Here is a 16,591-nt window from a genome sequence, read left to right as displayed (position 1 = left end):
GTGCTCTTAAACATAAATCACACTTTGTCACAACTCCGCACAACTAACCAGCAAGTGTACTGGGTCGTCCAAGTAATACCTTACATGAGTAAGGGTTGATCCCACAGAGATTGTTGGTATGAAGCAAGGTATGGTCATCTTGTAAATCTCAGTCAGGCGGATTCAAATTGATAGTGGTTTTCGGAAAATATAAAGAGATACTTAATTAAATAATAAAGGATAGAAATACTTATGTAAATTCATTAGTGGGAATTTCAGATAAGTGTCTGGAGATGCTTGTCCCTGTTGGATTTCTGCTTTCCTACTGCCTTCCTTCAATCTTTGTCACTCCTTTCTATGGCAAGCTATATGTAGGGCATCACCGTTGTCAATGGCTACATCCCATCCTCTCAGTGAAAATGGTCCAAATGCTCTGTCACAGCACGGCTAATCATCTGTCGGTTCTCGATCATGTTGGAATAGAATCTCTTGATTCTTTTGCGGTTGTCATCACGCCCAACAATCGCAAGTTTGAAGCTCATCACAGTCATTCAATCTCGGAAACCTACTCGGAATACCACAGACAAGGTTATACTTTCCGGATTCCCATGAATGCCGCCATTAATTCTAGCTTATACCACGAAGATTCTGATTAAGGAATCCAAGAGATATGCGCCGGTCCAAGGTAGAACGGAAGTGGTTGTCAGTCACGCGTTCATAGGTGAGAATGATGATGAGTGTCACGGATAATCACATTCATCATGTTGAAGTGCAACGAATATCTTAGAATAGAAATAAGTCGAATTGAATAGAAAATAGTAATTGCATTGAAACTTGAGGTACAACAGAGCTCCACACCCTTAATCTATGGTGTGCAGAAACTCCTCCGTGAAAAATACATAAGTGATGAAGGTTCAGGCATGGCTAAATGGCCAGCCCCCAAAACGTGATCACAGGATCAAAAATATAATCCAGGATGAAAATACAATAGTAAAATGTCCTATTTATAATAAACTAGCTACTTAGGGTTTACAGAAGTAAGTAATTGATGCATAAATCCACTTCCGGGGCCCACTTGGTGTGTGCTTGGGCTGAGCTTGAATGTTACATGTGCAGAGGCTTTTATTGGAGTTGAACGCCAAGTTGTAACGTGTTTCTGGCGTTCAACTCTGGTTCGTGACGTGTTTCTGGCGTTTGACTCCAAAATGCAGCATGAAACTGTTGTTGAGCGCCAATTTACATCGTCAAATCTCGAATAAAGTATAGACTATTATATATTGCTGGAAAGCTCTGGATGTCTACTTTCCAACGCCATTGAGAGCGTGCCATTTGGAGTTCTGTAGCTCCAGAAATCTATTTCGAGTGCAGGGAGGTCAGATTCCAACAGCATCAGCAGTCTTTTGTCAGCCTTCTTATCAAAGTTTTACTCAGGTCCCTCAATTTTAGCCAGAAAATACCTGAAATCACAGAAAAACACACAAACTCATAGTAAAGTCCAGAAATGTGAATTTAACATAAAAACTAATGAAAACATCCCTAAAAGTAGTTAGATCATACTAAAAACTACCTAAAAACAAAGCCAAAAAGCGTATAAATTATCTGCTCATCAAAGGCATTATTGATGATAACTTTTCCACTAGCGCTGCAAGCTTGCTCCCATTCCACGTTAGTAGTAACGTTAGTGAGACTAACGTGGTGGCTAACGTGGCTCTTCTTTGCTTCCTTTGTCCTGAAATCAAACAAACAGGGTGCATCAAAGCTCTGTTCCAAGTCATGAGATCATGCATCATCCATTTTATCTTTCAATTCATGCATAATTCTCATGAAATCATGTAAAGTTCACAATGTTTTCTTGAATCAAGATGTAAGTGTATGTTTACCCAAAACTTGCTTATTTACTAAGAAAAGGCATGAAACTACCCTAAAACAGTAAAGAAAAGGAAACTGGCCAAGATGCCCTGGCATCACTGTGACCAAGAACAATTTAGATTAAATTATAAAAGATTTATCTCTCAATATTATGATCATTATCACAATGATAAATTTCTAAATTTAATCAAGGACCTTATTATATTTAACATTTTAATATAATAACAATAACAAATTATTTGACACATGATTGATTGGATTGTGGTCATACTTATAAAACTTATTCTCAACAGTAACTACCTTTCCGAATTTTTCCAACTATCTCTATCTTCACTAAAAGATAGATCCAAATAAACTCCCAAGATAAAGGGAACATTTATCCATAAATAAAGGTAAACTACTCCAATAAAGGTGGTTAATAATTCTATTATAAATACACTGATATCCCTCAAGTATATTCACGTTCTATTCTACTAAACCCTGCTCAAAGCCCTTGCTGACTTAAGCATCGGAGTCTCTTGCAGGTACCATCCCCCACCTCCTCATGAGAAACTCGGATGGTGGCACCTTAGCACAAGAGCAAGTCGGATGCTACCTCATAGGGAGTTTGGACCTTACGTTCAGACCCAAATCAATGTTTTAGGTAACCCTAGAAATATTAGTGCCATTGTTGGGGACCTGGAATTCTACCCTTGATACGAAGATGGTCAAACAACATCTGAATCAGAACCAGAGCCCAACCGTGATGATCTCACACTTGCAATACCTCCTCCCCAGAAAGCACGCACATTCCCAAAGAGAAGGAACTTCAGAAATATCCCATCCAAGCCGGATCTAATCAGAGGTCCACCTGCCCGAGGATGAGGAACCTCCCCATCCGACAAAGATACTAGGTGATGAGTGGATAATTTATACGCTTTTTGGCATTGTTTTTAGGTAGTTTTTAGTAAGTTCAAGCTACTTTTAGGGATGTTTTCATTAGTTTTTATGTTAAATTCACATTTCTGGACTTTACTATGAGTTTGTATGTTTTTCTGTAATTTCAGGTAATTTCTGGCTGAAATTGAGGGACTTGAGCAAAACTCTGAAAAAGGCTGACAAAAGGACTGCTGATGCTGTTGGAATCTGACCTCCCTGCACTCAAAATGAATTTTCTGAAGCTACAGAACTTTAAATGGCACGCTCTCAACGGCTTTGGAAAGTAGACATCCAGAGCTTTCCAAAAATATATAATAGTTTATACTTTATTTGGGAATTGACGACGTAAAGTGGCGCTCAACGCCAAGTACATGCTGCTGTCTAGAGTCAAACGCCAGAAACACGTCACGACCCGGAGTTGAACGCCCAAAACACGCTATAACTCGGCGTTCAACTCCAATAAAAGCCTTAGCTCGTGGATAGACCAAGCTCAGTCCAAACATACACCAAATGGGCCCCGGAAGTGGATTTATGCATCAATTACTTACTCATGTAAACCCTAGTAGCTAGTTTAGTATAAATAAGACTTTTTACTAGTGTATTAGTCGTCTTTTGACCACGTTTCATCTTTGGTCTGAGTTTTATTTTATTCTTCATCTTAGGGGGCCATTGATCACGTTTTGGGGGGGCTGGCCATTCGGCCATGCCTGAACCTTTCACTTATGTATTTTCAACGGTGGAGTTTCTACACACCATAGATTAAGGGTGTGGAGCTCTGCTGTACCTCAAGTTTCAATACAATTACTATTATTTTCTATTCAATTCTCCTTATTCTTATTCCAAGATATACGTTACACTTCAACTTGATGAATGTGATGATCCGTGACACTCATCATCATTCTCACCTATGAACGCGCGTGACTGACAACCACTTCCGTTCTACCTTAGGCCGGGCGCATATCTCTTAGATTCCCCAACAGAATCTTCGTGGTATAAGCTAGATAGATGGCGGCATTCATGGGAATTCGGAAAGTCTAACCTTGTCTGTGGTATTCCGAGTAGGATTCTGGGATTGAATGACTGTGACGAGCTTCAAACTCCTGAAGGCTGGGCGTTGTGACAGACGCAAAAGAATCAAGGGATTCTATTCCAACCTGATTGAGAACCGACAGATGATTAGCCGTGCTGTGACAGAGCATAGGACCATTTTCACTGAGAGGATGGGATGTAGCCATTGACAACGGTGATGCCTTATATACAGCTTGCCATGGAAAGGAGTAAGAAGGATTGGATGAATGTAATAAGAAAGTAGAGATTCAAGAGAAGCACAGCATCTCCATACGCCTATCTGAAATTTCCACTATTGATTTACATAAGTATTTGAAAAAGATTTAATTTTTAAAATTAAAATTAATTACTTAACTAACAAGAAACTAAAAGATAGGATTGTGATGAGCGGATAATTTATACGCTTTTTGGCATTGTTTTTACTTAGTTTTCAGTATGATTTAGTTGGTTTTTAGTATATTTTTATTAGTTTTTAATTCAAAATCACATTTCTGGACTTTACTATGAGTTTGTGTGTTTTTCTGTGATTTCAGGTATTTTCTGGCTGAAATTGAGGGAGCTGAGCAAAAATCTGATTCAGGCTGAAAAAGGGACTGCTGATGCTGTTGGATGCTGACCTCCCTGCACTCAAAGTAGATTTTCTGGAGCTACAAAACTTCAAATGGTGCACTCTCAATTGCGTTGGAAAGTAGACATCCAGGGCTTTCCAGCAATATATAATAGTCCATACTTTGCTCAAGGATAGACGACGTAAACTGGCGTTCAACGCCAGTTCCATGTTGCAGTCTGGCGTCCAGCGCCAGAAACAAGTTACAAGTTGGAGTTCAACGCCAGAAACAGGTTACAACCTGGCGTTGAACGCCCAAAATAGCCCAGACACGTGAGAAGCTTAAGTCTCAGCACCAGCACACACCAAGTGGGCCCCAAAAGTGGATTTCTGCGCTATCTATCATAGTTTACTCATTTTCTGTAAACCTAGGTTTCTAGTTTACTATTTAAACAACTTTTAGAGACTTATTTTGGACATCATGACATTTTCAGATCTGAATTTTATACACTTTGACGGCATGAGTCTTTAAACTCCATTGTTGGGGGTGAGGAGCTCTGCAGCGTTTCGATGAATTAATGCAATTGTTTCTGTTTCTCCTTTCAAACATGCGTGTTCCTATCTAAGATATTCATTTGCGCTTAATTATGGAGAAGGTGATGATCCGTGACACTCATCACCTTCCTCAATCCATGAACGTGTGCCTGACAAACACCTCCGTTCTACATCAGATTGAATGAGTATCTCTTAGCTTCCTTAATCAGAATCTTCGTGGTATAAGCTAGAACTGATGGCGGCCACTCTTGAGGATCCGGAAAGTCTAAACCTTGTCTGTGGTATTTCGAGTATGATTCAAGGATTGAATGGCTGTGACGAGCTTCAAACTCGCGATTTCTGGGCGTGATGACAAACACAAAAGGATCAATGGATCCTATTCCAACATGATCGAGAACCAACACCTGATTAGCTGTGCTGTGACAGAGCATCTGGACCATTTTCACTGAGAGGATGGGAGGTAGCCACTGACAATGGTGATTCCCTACATACAGCTTGCCATAGAAGGAGCCTTGCATTTATGAAAGTGAGTAAGCATTATGTTGCAGGGATTCAGAGGACAAAGCGTCTCCAAAAACCCCAACATATTCTCCATTTCTGCACAACAAGTAACTATTTCACACTTTTTTATTTTTCTAATAATTCCAACTGATAATTTTAATTAATATCCTGACTAAGAATAATAAAATAAACATAGCTTGCTTCAAACCAATAATCTCCGTGGGATCGACCCTTACTCACATAAGGTATTACTTGGACGACCCAGTGCACTTGCTGGTTAGTGGTACGAAGCTGTGTTAAATAGTCCATTAATATTGGCATACACAATTTCGTGCACCAAGTTTTTGGCGCCGTTGCCGGGGATTGTTCGAGTTTGAACAACTAAAGGTTTATTTTATTTCTTAGATTAGGAAGATTTTGGCAATTGGGTCAGAGTATTTTATTTTCTTTTCAAAAATATTATTTTTCTTTATTAATTTTTTATTTTTCTTTGAGTCTAGTGTCTTGTTATAAGTTTGGTGTCAATTGTATATTTTATATTTTTCTTTAAAATTTTCGTATTAGTGTTCTTTGTTCTTCCTTGATCTTCAAGTTGTTCTTGTTTATTTTTCTTGTTTGATCTTTAATTTTTCTTGTTCTGTGTCTTTTCTTGTTTCACTTGTGTTCTTTTTAAAGCATTAATCTTCCAAAAGGAATATACTTATTTAGAACAAGTGTTACATTTACTCCCAATTGGCTAGAGCGTTGGTCTATGTTCTTGGCAATTGGGCATCTTCTTTTTAAAATCTTTTTTCAAAAATAATTTTTCTTGATTTAATCTTGTGCCAAACTTTAAGTTTGGTGTTTTCTTGTTAATCTTTTCATAATTTTCGAAAATTTTATTAAAGTCTTCTAAAAATTTTAAGTTTGGTGTTCTTTCTTTTGTTCTTGGTGTTCTTGTGAATCTTCAAGGTGTTCTTGAGTCTTTCTTGTGTTTTGATCTTAAAATTTTTAAGTTTGGTGTTCCTTGGTGTTTTCCCTCCAAAATTTTCGAAATTAAGGAGCATTAGATCTAAAAATTTTAAGTCTTGTGTCTTTTATGTGTTTTTCTCTTTCATCATAAAATTCAAAATTCAAAAAAAAATATCTTTTCTAACTAATTTTAAACTATATTTTCGAAATTTTTATATAAAAATTCAGATTTCAATTTCAAAATTTTTCAATTCTTATCTTGTTAAGTTTTTTTTTTAAAAAAGATATTTTTAATATATATTTTATTACCTTTTTCAAAAATATCCTAACCACTTTCTCTTTTTCCTCAAATTTTTCGAAAATCTTAATAAACTTTTTCAAATTTTTATAAATTTTAATTTTTAATTTTCTTTCTTTATTTATTTTATTTTTATTTCGGTTTTTGTTTTATTTTATTATTTCGAAAATTATTCTTATAATAAAATAGACAATATCAACATCCATACCATATCCCTTGCTCCATCATGGAACTAAGTGGAAATGAACAGTCCAGGAGGACTCTGGGGTCATATGCTAACCCCACTACTGCTTCATATGGGAGTAGTATCTGTATACCCTCCATTGGAGTTAGTAGCTTTGAGTTGAATCCTCAACTCATTATCATGGTGCAGCAAAGCTACCAGTATTCTGGTCTTCCACATGAAGAACCTACAGAGTTTCTGGCACAATTTTTACAAATTGCTGACACAGTACATGATAAGGAAGTAGATCAGGATGTCTACAGATTATTACTGTTTCCATTTGCTGTAAAAGATCAAGCTAAGAGGTGGTTAAATAACCAACCTAAGAACAGCATAAGGACATGGAAACAGCTGTTAGAAAAATTCCTGAATCACTATTTTCCTCCAAAACGGATGACACAGCTAAGGCTGAGCATCCAAGGCTTCAAACAAGGAGATAATGAATCTCTTTATGATGCTTGGGAGAGATACAGAGAGATGCTGAGAAAATGCCCCTCTGACATGTTTTTAGAGTGGGTGCAATTAGACATCTTCTACTATGGGCTTACAGAAAAAGCTCAGATTTCTCTAGATCACTCAGCTGGTGGATCTATACATATGAGAAAAATAATTGAAGAAGCTCAAGAGCTTATTGATACAGTTGCCAGAAATCAGCATCTGTACCTAAGCAGTGAATCTTCCATGAAAGAAGAAGCTAAAACAGTAACTGTTGAACTCAATCCTGTAGATCAGGCTAATGAATTCAATCAGCAATTAGACTTTCTAACAAAATAGCTAGCTGAGTTCAAGGAGATATTACAAGAAACAAGAATGGCTAATATGAATATGGAAGTACAATTGAAGCAAACAGAAAAACAACTGTCAAAACAAATAATAGAAGAATGCCAAGCAGTTCAATTAAGAAGTGGGAAAATATTAAATACCTCACTTCAAAGCAGCAGGAAGCCAAGAAATGAACAAATGGCTACTCAAAATCCCTCTGATGACAATTAGAGCCCAGAGAGGAATAATACTGGCGCTGAATGCCCAAACCATGCTCATTCCTGGCGTTCAACGCCAGAAACAAGCAAGGGTTTGGCGTTGAACGCCCAAAGGGAGCACAGTTCTGGCGTTCAGACGCCAGAAACAGGTAAGGAGCTGGCGTCTAACGCCACTCCAGCTTCCACCCCTGGTATTCAAATGCTAGTGGGGGATCAGACACATACAAGTGCTGATAACAACCCTTCTAAAAAGGCTTCCCAATCCACATCTGTAGGCAATAAACCTGCAGCAACTAAGGTTGAGGAATACAAAGCCAAAATGCCTTATCCTCAAAAACTCCGCCAAGCGGAACAGGATAAGCAATTTGCCCGCTTTGCAGACTACCTCAGGACTCTTGAAATAAAGATTCCATTTGCAGAGACACTTGAGCAAATACCCTCTTATGCTAAGTTCATGAAAGAGATCTTAAGTCATAAGAAGGATTGGAGGGAAACTGAAAAAGTTTACCTCACTGAAGAATGCAGTGCAGTCATTCTGAAAAGCTTCCCAGAAAAGCTTAAAGATCCCGGGAGCTTTATGATACCATGCATATTAGAGGGTAACTGCACCAAGACAGCTCTATGTGATCTTGGGGCAAGCATCAACCTAATCCCTGCATCCACTATCAGAAAGCTTGGCTTGACTGAAGAGGTCAAACCAACCCGGATCTGTCTTCAACTTGCTGATGGCTCCATTAAATACCCATCAGGCATAATTGAGGACATGATTGTCAAGGTTGGGCCTTTTGCCTTCCCTACTGACTTTGTAGTGCTAGAAATGGAGGAGCACAAGAGTGCAACTCTCATTTTAGGAAGACCATTCCTAGCAACTGGACGAACCCTCATTGACGTCCAAAAAGGGGAGATAACCCTGAGAGTCAATGAGGATGAGTTTAAGTTGAATGTTGTCAAAGCTATGCAACATCCAGACACATCAGACGACTGCCTGGGCGTTGATATTATTGAATCCCTGGTGGAAGAGGTCCATATGACTGAGAGTCTCGAATCAGAGCTAGAGGACATTTTTAAAGATGTTCAGCCTGATCTGGAGGAACCAGAGGAAATAAAAGAACCTCTGAAAACTCCTCAGGAAGAGGAGAAACCTCCTAAACCCGAGCTCAAACCACTACCACCATCCCTGAAATATGCATTTCTGGGAGAAGGTGACACTTTTCCTGTAATCATAAGCTCTGCTTTAGGGTCACAGGAAGAGAAAGCACTAATTCAGGTGCTAAGGACACACAAGACAGCTCTTGGGTGGTCCATAAGTGATCTTAAGGGCGTTAGCCCAGCCAGATGCTTGCACAAGATCCTATTGGAGGATGATGCTAAGCCAGTGGTTCAACGACAGAGGCGGCTAAATCCCGCCATGAAGGAGGTGGTGCAGAAAGAGGTCACTAAGTTACTAGAGGCTGGGATTATCTATCCTATTTCTGATAGCCCCTGGGTGAGCCCTGTCCATGTTGTCCCTAAGAAGGGAGGAATGACAGTGGTTCATAATGAAAAGAATGAACTGTTTCCTACAAGAACAGTTACAGGTGGCGTATGTGTATTGACTACAGAAGGCTCAATACAGCCACCAGGAAGGATCCCTTTCCTTTACCATTCATAGACCAGATGCTAGAGAGACTAGCAGGTCATGAATATTACTGCTTTTTGGATGGCTATTCAGGTTACAACCAAATTGCAGTAGATCCTCAGGACCAAGAGAAAACAGCATTCACATGTCCTTCTGGAGTGTTTGCCTACAGAAGGATGCCTTTTGGTCTGTGCAATGCACCTGCAACCTTTCAAAGGTGCATGCTCTCTATCTTCTCTGATATGGTAGAGAAGTTTTTGGAAGTCTTCATGGATGACTTTTCAGTATTTGGAGACTCATTCAGCTCCTGCCTTAACCATTTAGCACTTGTTTTGAAAAGATGCCAAGAGACTAACCTAGTTTTAAACTGGGAAAAATGTCACTTTATGGTGACTGAAGGGATTGTCCTTGGGCATAAAATTTCAAACAAGGGAATAGAGGTGGATCAAGCTAAAGTTGAAGTAATTGAAAAATTACCACCACCTGCCAATGTTAAGGCAATCAGAAGCTTTCTGGGGCATGCAGGATTCTATAGGAGGTTTATAAAGGATTTTTCAAAAATTGCAAAACCTCTGAGCAATCTGCTAGCTGCTGACACGCCATTTGTGTTTGACACAAAGTGTCTGCAGGCGTTTGAGACCCTGAAAGCTAAGCTGGTCACAGCACCAGTTATTTCTGCACCAGATTGGACATTACCCTTTGAACTAATGTGTGATGCCAGTGACCATACCATTGGTGCAGTATTGGGACAGAGGCATAACAAGCTTCTGCATGTCATTTATTATGCTAGCAGTGTTTTAGATGATGCCCAGAAAAATTACACAACCACAGAAAAAGAATTACTTGCAGTGGTTTATGCCATTGACAAGTTTAGATCCTACTTAGTAGGATCAAAAGTGATTGTGTACACTGACCATGCTGCTCTTAAATATCTACTCACAAAGCAGGATTCAAAGCCCAGGCTCATAAGATGGGTGTTGCTTCTGCAAGAGTTTGATATAGAAATAAGAGACAGAAAAGGAACAGAGAATCAAGTAGCTGATCACCTGTCCCGGATAGAACCAGTAGCAGGAGCATCCCTCCCTCCTACTGAGATCTCTGAAACCTTTCCGGATGAGCAATTGTTTGCTATTCAGGAAGCTCTGTGGTTTGCAGACATTACAAACTATAAGACACAAGGTTCTCCTTCTGTAACCATGGAGAGGAAGCTTGAAAAGCTTCTCTCACTGCAGAGTCAACCAAAGCCCCCACAGTCAAACTCTAAGTTTGGTGTTGGGAGGCCACAACCAAACTCTAAGTTTGGTGTTGAACCCCCACATTCAAACTCTAAGTTTGATGTTGGGAGGTCCCAACCTTGCTCTGATTATCTGTGAGGCTCCATGAGAGCTCACTGTCAAGCTATTGACATTAAAGAAGCGCTTGTTGGGAGGCAACCCAATATTATTTAATTATATCTATTTATTTTCCATGGCTATTTTATGTTTTCTTTAGGTTGATGATCATGTGAAGTCACAAAAACAAATGGAAAATCAAAAACAGAATGAAAAACAGCACACCCTGGAGGAAGATTATTCTGGCGTTTAAACGCCAGAAACAAACATCTGTCTGACGTTTAACGCCAGAAACAAGCACCAAGCTGGAGTTTAACGCCAGAAACAAGCATCAGTCTGGCGTTAAACGCCAGAAACAGGCTACATTTGGGCGTTTAACGCCAGAAACAGGCAGCAGTCTGGCGTTAAACGCCAGGATTGCACAGTAAGGGCATTTTGTACGCCTAATTGGAGCAGAGATGCTAAATCCTTGACCCCACTGGATCTGTGGACCCCACTGGATCCCAACCTACCTCACCATTCAAATTCAAACCATTCCCTCCCAAACCCACCCATTCACACACTTCCATCTCCTCCATCTTCTCCACTTCTTTCTTCTTTTGCTTGAGGACGAGCAAACCTTTTAAGTTTGGTGTGGTAAAAGCATTGCTTTTGTTTTTCCATAATTCAGTGGTAGAGCAATTGACTGCAGATCAAAGAGCTATGAGGAAAGAGCAACAAAGGCAAGAAAGAGACACAGAGGAGCTCAAAAGCACCATTGGTCCTTCAAGAAGAGGAAGACGCCACCCTCATTAAGGTGGACCCATTCCTTAATCTCCTTGTTCTTATTTTCCTGTTTTTCGTTTACTATGCTTCATGTTTTGTTTGTGTCTTTACTATATGATCACTAGTATCTAAGTGTCTATGTCTTAAATATGAATGTCCTATGAATCCATCACCTTTCTTAAATGAAAATTGTTTTCTGAAAAAAGAAAAAGAAGTACATGAATTTCGAATTTTAAAATAGTTTAATTATTTTGATGTGGTGGCAATACTTTTCGTTTTCTGAATGAATGCTTGAACAGTGCATATGTCTTTTGAATTTGTTGCTTATGAATGTTAAAATTGTTGGCTCTTGAAAGAATGATGAAAAAGGAGAAATGTTATTTGATAATCTGAAAAATCATAAAAATGATTCTTGAAGCAAGAAAAAGCAGTGAAGAACAAAGCTTGCAGAAAAAAATGCGAAAAAAAGATCAAGAAAAAGAAAAAGCAAGCAGAAAAAGCCAAAATCTCTTTAAACCAAAAGGCAAGGGTAATAAAAAGGATCCAAGGCTTTGAGCATCAGTGGATAGGAGGGCCTATCGGAATAAAATCCTGGCCTTAGCGGCTAAACCAAGCTGTCCCTAACCATGTGCTTGTGGCGTGAAGGTGTCAAGTGGAAACTTGAGACTGAGCGGTTAAAGTCGAGGTCCAAAGCAAAAAAATAGAGTGTGCTTAAGAACCCTGGACACCTCTAATTGGGGACTTTAGTAAAGCTGAGTCACAATCTGAAAAGGTTCACCCAGTTATGTGTCTGTGGCATGTATGTATCCGGTGGTAATACTGGAAAACATAGTGCTTAGGGCCACGACCAAGACTCATAAAGTAGCTGTGTTCAAGAATCAACATATTGAACTAGGAGAATCAATAACACTATCTGAATTCTGAGTTCCTATAGATACCAATCATTCTGAACTTCAAAGGATAAAGTGAGATGCCAAAACTGTTCAGAAGCAAAAAGCTAATAGCCCCGCTCATCTAATTAAGACTGATCTTCACAGATGTTTTTGGAATTCATTGTATATTATCTTCTTTTTATCCTACTTTATTTTTAGTTGCTTGGGGACAAGCAACAATTTAAGTTTGGTGTTGTGATGAGCGGATAATTTATACGCTTTTTGGCATTGTTTTTACTTAGTTTTCAGTATGATTTAGTTGGTTTTTAGTATATTTTTATTAGTTTTTAATTAAAAATCACATTTCTGGACTTTACTATGAGTTTGTGTGTTTTTCTGTGATTTCAGGTATTTTTTGGCTGAAATTGAGGGAGCTGAGCAAAAATCTGATTCAGGCTGAAAAAGGGACTGCTGATGCTGTTGGATTCTGACCTCCTTGCACTCAAAGTGGATTTTCTTAAGCTACAGAACTCTAAATGGTGGGCTCTCAATTGCGTTGGAAAGTAGACATCCAGGGCTTTCCAGCAATATATAATAGTCCACACTTTGCTCAAGGATAGATGACGTAAACTGGCGTTCAACGCTAGTTCCATGTTGCAGTCTGGCGTCCAGCGCCAGAAACAGTTACAAGTTGGAGTTCAACGCCAGAAATAGGTTACAACCTGGCGTTGAACGCCCAAAACAGCCCAGGCACGTGAGAAGCTTAAGTCTCAGCCCCAGCACACACCAAGTGGGCCCCAGAAGTGGATTTCTGCGCCATCTATCATAGTTTACTCATTTTCTGTAAACCTAGGTTACTAGTTTACTATTTAAACAACTTTTAGAGACTTATTTTGGACATCATGACATTTTCAGATCTGAATTTTATACACTTCGACGGCATGAGTCTCTAAACTCCATTGTTGGGGGTGAGGAGCTCTGCAGCGTCTCGATTAATTAATGCAATTGTTTCTGTTTCTCCTTTCAAACATGCGTGTTCCTATCTAAGATATTCATTTGTGCTTAATTATGGAGAAGGCGATGATCCGTGACACTCATCACCTTCCTCAATCCATGAACGTGTTCCTGACAAACACCTCCGTTCTACATCAGATTGAATGAGTATCTCTTAGCTTCCTTAATCAGAATCTTCGTGGTATAAGCTAGAACTGATGGCGGCCACTCTTGAGGATCCGGAAAGTCTAAACCTTGTCTGTGGTATTCCGAGTAGGATTCAAGGATTGAATGGCTATGACGAGCTTCAAACTCGCGATTGCTGGGCGTGATGACAAACGCAAAAGGATCAATGGATCCTATTCCAACATGATCGAGAACCAACAACTGATTAGCCGTGCTGTGACAGAGCATCTGGACCATTTTCACTGAGAGGATGGGAGGTAGCCACTGACAATGGTGATTCCCTACATACAGCTTGCCATGGAAGGAGCCTTGCATTTATGAAAGTGAGTAAGCATTATATTGCAGGGATTCAGAGGACAAAGCGTCTCCAAAAACCCCAACATATTCTCCATTACTGCACAACAAGTAACTATTTCACACTCTTTTATTTTTCTAATAATTCCAACTGATAATTTTAATTAATATCCTGACTAAGAATAATAAAATTAACATAGCTTGCTTCAAACCAATAATCTCCGTGGGATCGACCCTTACTCGCGTAAGGTATTACTTGGACGACCCAGTGCACTTGCTGGTTAGTGGTACGAAGCTGTGTTAAATAGTCCATTAATATTGGCATACACAATTTTGTGCACCAAGTTTTTGGCGCCGTTGCCGGGGATTGTTCGAGTATGGACAACTGACGGTTCATCTTGTTGCTCAGATTAGGTAATTTTCTTTTCAAAAATTTTTCAAAAATCTTTTTCAAAAATTTTCTTTTCTTTTTCGTTTTTCCAAACTTTATTTTCGAAAAAAAAATAAAAATCAAAAAAATAATCAAAAAAATCATAAAAATAAAAAAATATTTTGTGTTTCTTGTTTGAGTCTTGAGTCAACTTTTAAGTTTGGTGTCAATTGCATGCTTTAATTTTTTTTTTGCATTTTTCGAAAATTCATATATTCATGGTGTTCTTCATGATCTTCAAGTTGTTCTTGACAAGTCTTCTTGTTTGATCTTGATGTTTTCTTATTTTATGTTGTGTGTTGTCTTTCATATGCATTTTTTGTTTGTTAGAGTCCATGCATTAAAGATTTCTAAGTTTGGTGTCTTGCATGTTTTCTTTGCATCAAAAAATTTTTCAAAATTATGTTCTTGATGTTCATCATGATCTTCAAAGTGTTCTTGGTGTTCATCTTGACATTTATAGTGTTCTTGCATGCATCATGTGTTTTGATCCAAAATTTTTAAGTTTTGGGTCATAATTGTGTTTTTCTCTCTCATAATTAAATTTTCAAAAATCAAAAAAATATCTTTTCCTTATTTCCCTCCAAATTTTCGAAATTTTGGGTTGACTTGGTCAAAAATTTTTAAAATTAGTTGTTTATTACAAGTCAAGTCAAAATTTTAATTTTAAAAATCTTATCTTTTCAAAATCTTTTTCTTATCTTTATATCAAATTTTCGAAAACTCACTAACAATTAATGTGATTGATTCAAAATTTGAAAGTTTGTTACTTTCTTGTTAAGAAAGGTTCAATCTTTAAGTTCTAGAATCTTATCTTGTAGTTTCTTGTTAGTGAAGTAAGTAATTTTAATTTTAAAAATTAAATCTTTTTATCTTTTATCATATCTTTTTCAAAATTTTGATTTCAAAATATCTTATCTAACTTCTTATCTTCTTATCTTTTCAAATTTTAATTTAAAATTTTTTTCAACTAACTCTTTGACTTTGTGTTTGTTTCTTATCTTTTTCAAAACTACCTAACTACTTTTCCCTCTCTAATTTTCGAAAATATCTCATCTCTTTTTCAAAAAAAAAAAACTCTTTTTGTTTTAAACTTTAATTTTAATCTTATCTTATCTTTAATTTTCGAAAATACTAACCTCTTTTTCAAAATTATTTTCGAAATTCTCCCTCTCTTTTCTTATTCTATTTAATTATTTATTTACTAACACTTCTCTTCACCTCTCTTCATCTAAAAATCCGAACCCATTCTTCTTCACTCTTCCCCCCTTTCTTCTTCTACTAACATAAAGGAATCTCTATACTGTGACATAGAGGATTCCTCTTCTTTTCTTATTTTCTTCTCTTTCATATGAGCAGGAACAAGGAAAAAGGCACTCTTGTTGAAATTGATCCTGAACCTGAAAGGACTCTGAAGAGGAAATTAAGAGAAGCTAAATTACAACAATATAAAGGTAACCTTTCAGAAATATTAGAACAAGAGAAGGAGATGGCAGCCGAACCCAACAACAATAATGCAAGGAGAATGCTTGGTGACTTCACAAAACCAACGTCCAAATTTGATGGAAGAAGTATCTCCATTCCTGCCATTGGAGCCAATAATTTTGAGCTTAAGCCTCAACTAGTTGCTTTAATGCAACAGAACTGCAAGTTTTATGGACTTCCATCTGAAGATCCTTACCAGTTTTTAACTGAGTTCTTGCAGATTTGTGAGACTGTTAAGACGAATGGAGTTGATCCTGAAGTCTACAGACTCATGCTTTTCCCTTTTGCTGTAAGAGACAGAGCTAGAATATGGTTGGATTCATAACCTAAGGATAGCCTGGACTCCTAAGATAAGCTGGTCACAGCCTTCTTGGATAAATTCTTTCCTCCTCAAAAGCTGAGCAAGCTCAGAGTGGATGTTCAGACCTTCAAACAAAAAGATGGTGAATCCCTCTTTGAAGCTTGGGAAAGATACAAGCAGTTGACCAAAAGGTGACCATCTGACATGTTTTCAGAATGGACCATATTAGATATATTCTATTATGGTCTATCTGAGTTTTCGAAAATGTCATTGGACCATTCTGCAGGTGGATCTATTCACCCAAAGAAAACGCCTGAAGAGGCTCAAGAACTCATTGACATGGTTGCAAATAACCAATTCATGTACACTTCTGAGAGGAATTTCGTGAATAATGGGATGCCTCAGAGGAAGGGAGTTCTTGAAATTG

The 16,591-nt window shown here is 38.1% G+C and overlaps 1 non-coding gene across 1 annotated transcript; it reads right to left on the bottom strand.

Moving 5' to 3' along the window:
- Nucleotides 1-16,266: 16,266 nt before the first annotated feature.
- LOC130942919 (small nucleolar RNA R71) lies at nt 16,267-16,370 on the bottom strand. Its single transcript, XR_009071464.1, has one exon. It is a non-coding gene; the product is annotated as a small nucleolar RNA R71 (small nucleolar RNA).
- Between the last annotated feature and the right edge of the window lie 221 nt (nt 16,371-16,591).

Source organism: Arachis stenosperma, chromosome 7 (genome assembly GCF_014773155.1).
Source record: "Arachis stenosperma cultivar V10309 chromosome 7, arast.V10309.gnm1.PFL2, whole genome shotgun sequence".
Classification (NCBI taxonomy): domain Eukaryota; kingdom Viridiplantae; phylum Streptophyta; class Magnoliopsida; order Fabales; family Fabaceae; genus Arachis; species Arachis stenosperma.
The sequence above is the reverse complement of the archived record's forward strand: the minus strand, read 5'-3'. Positions and strand labels throughout refer to the sequence as shown.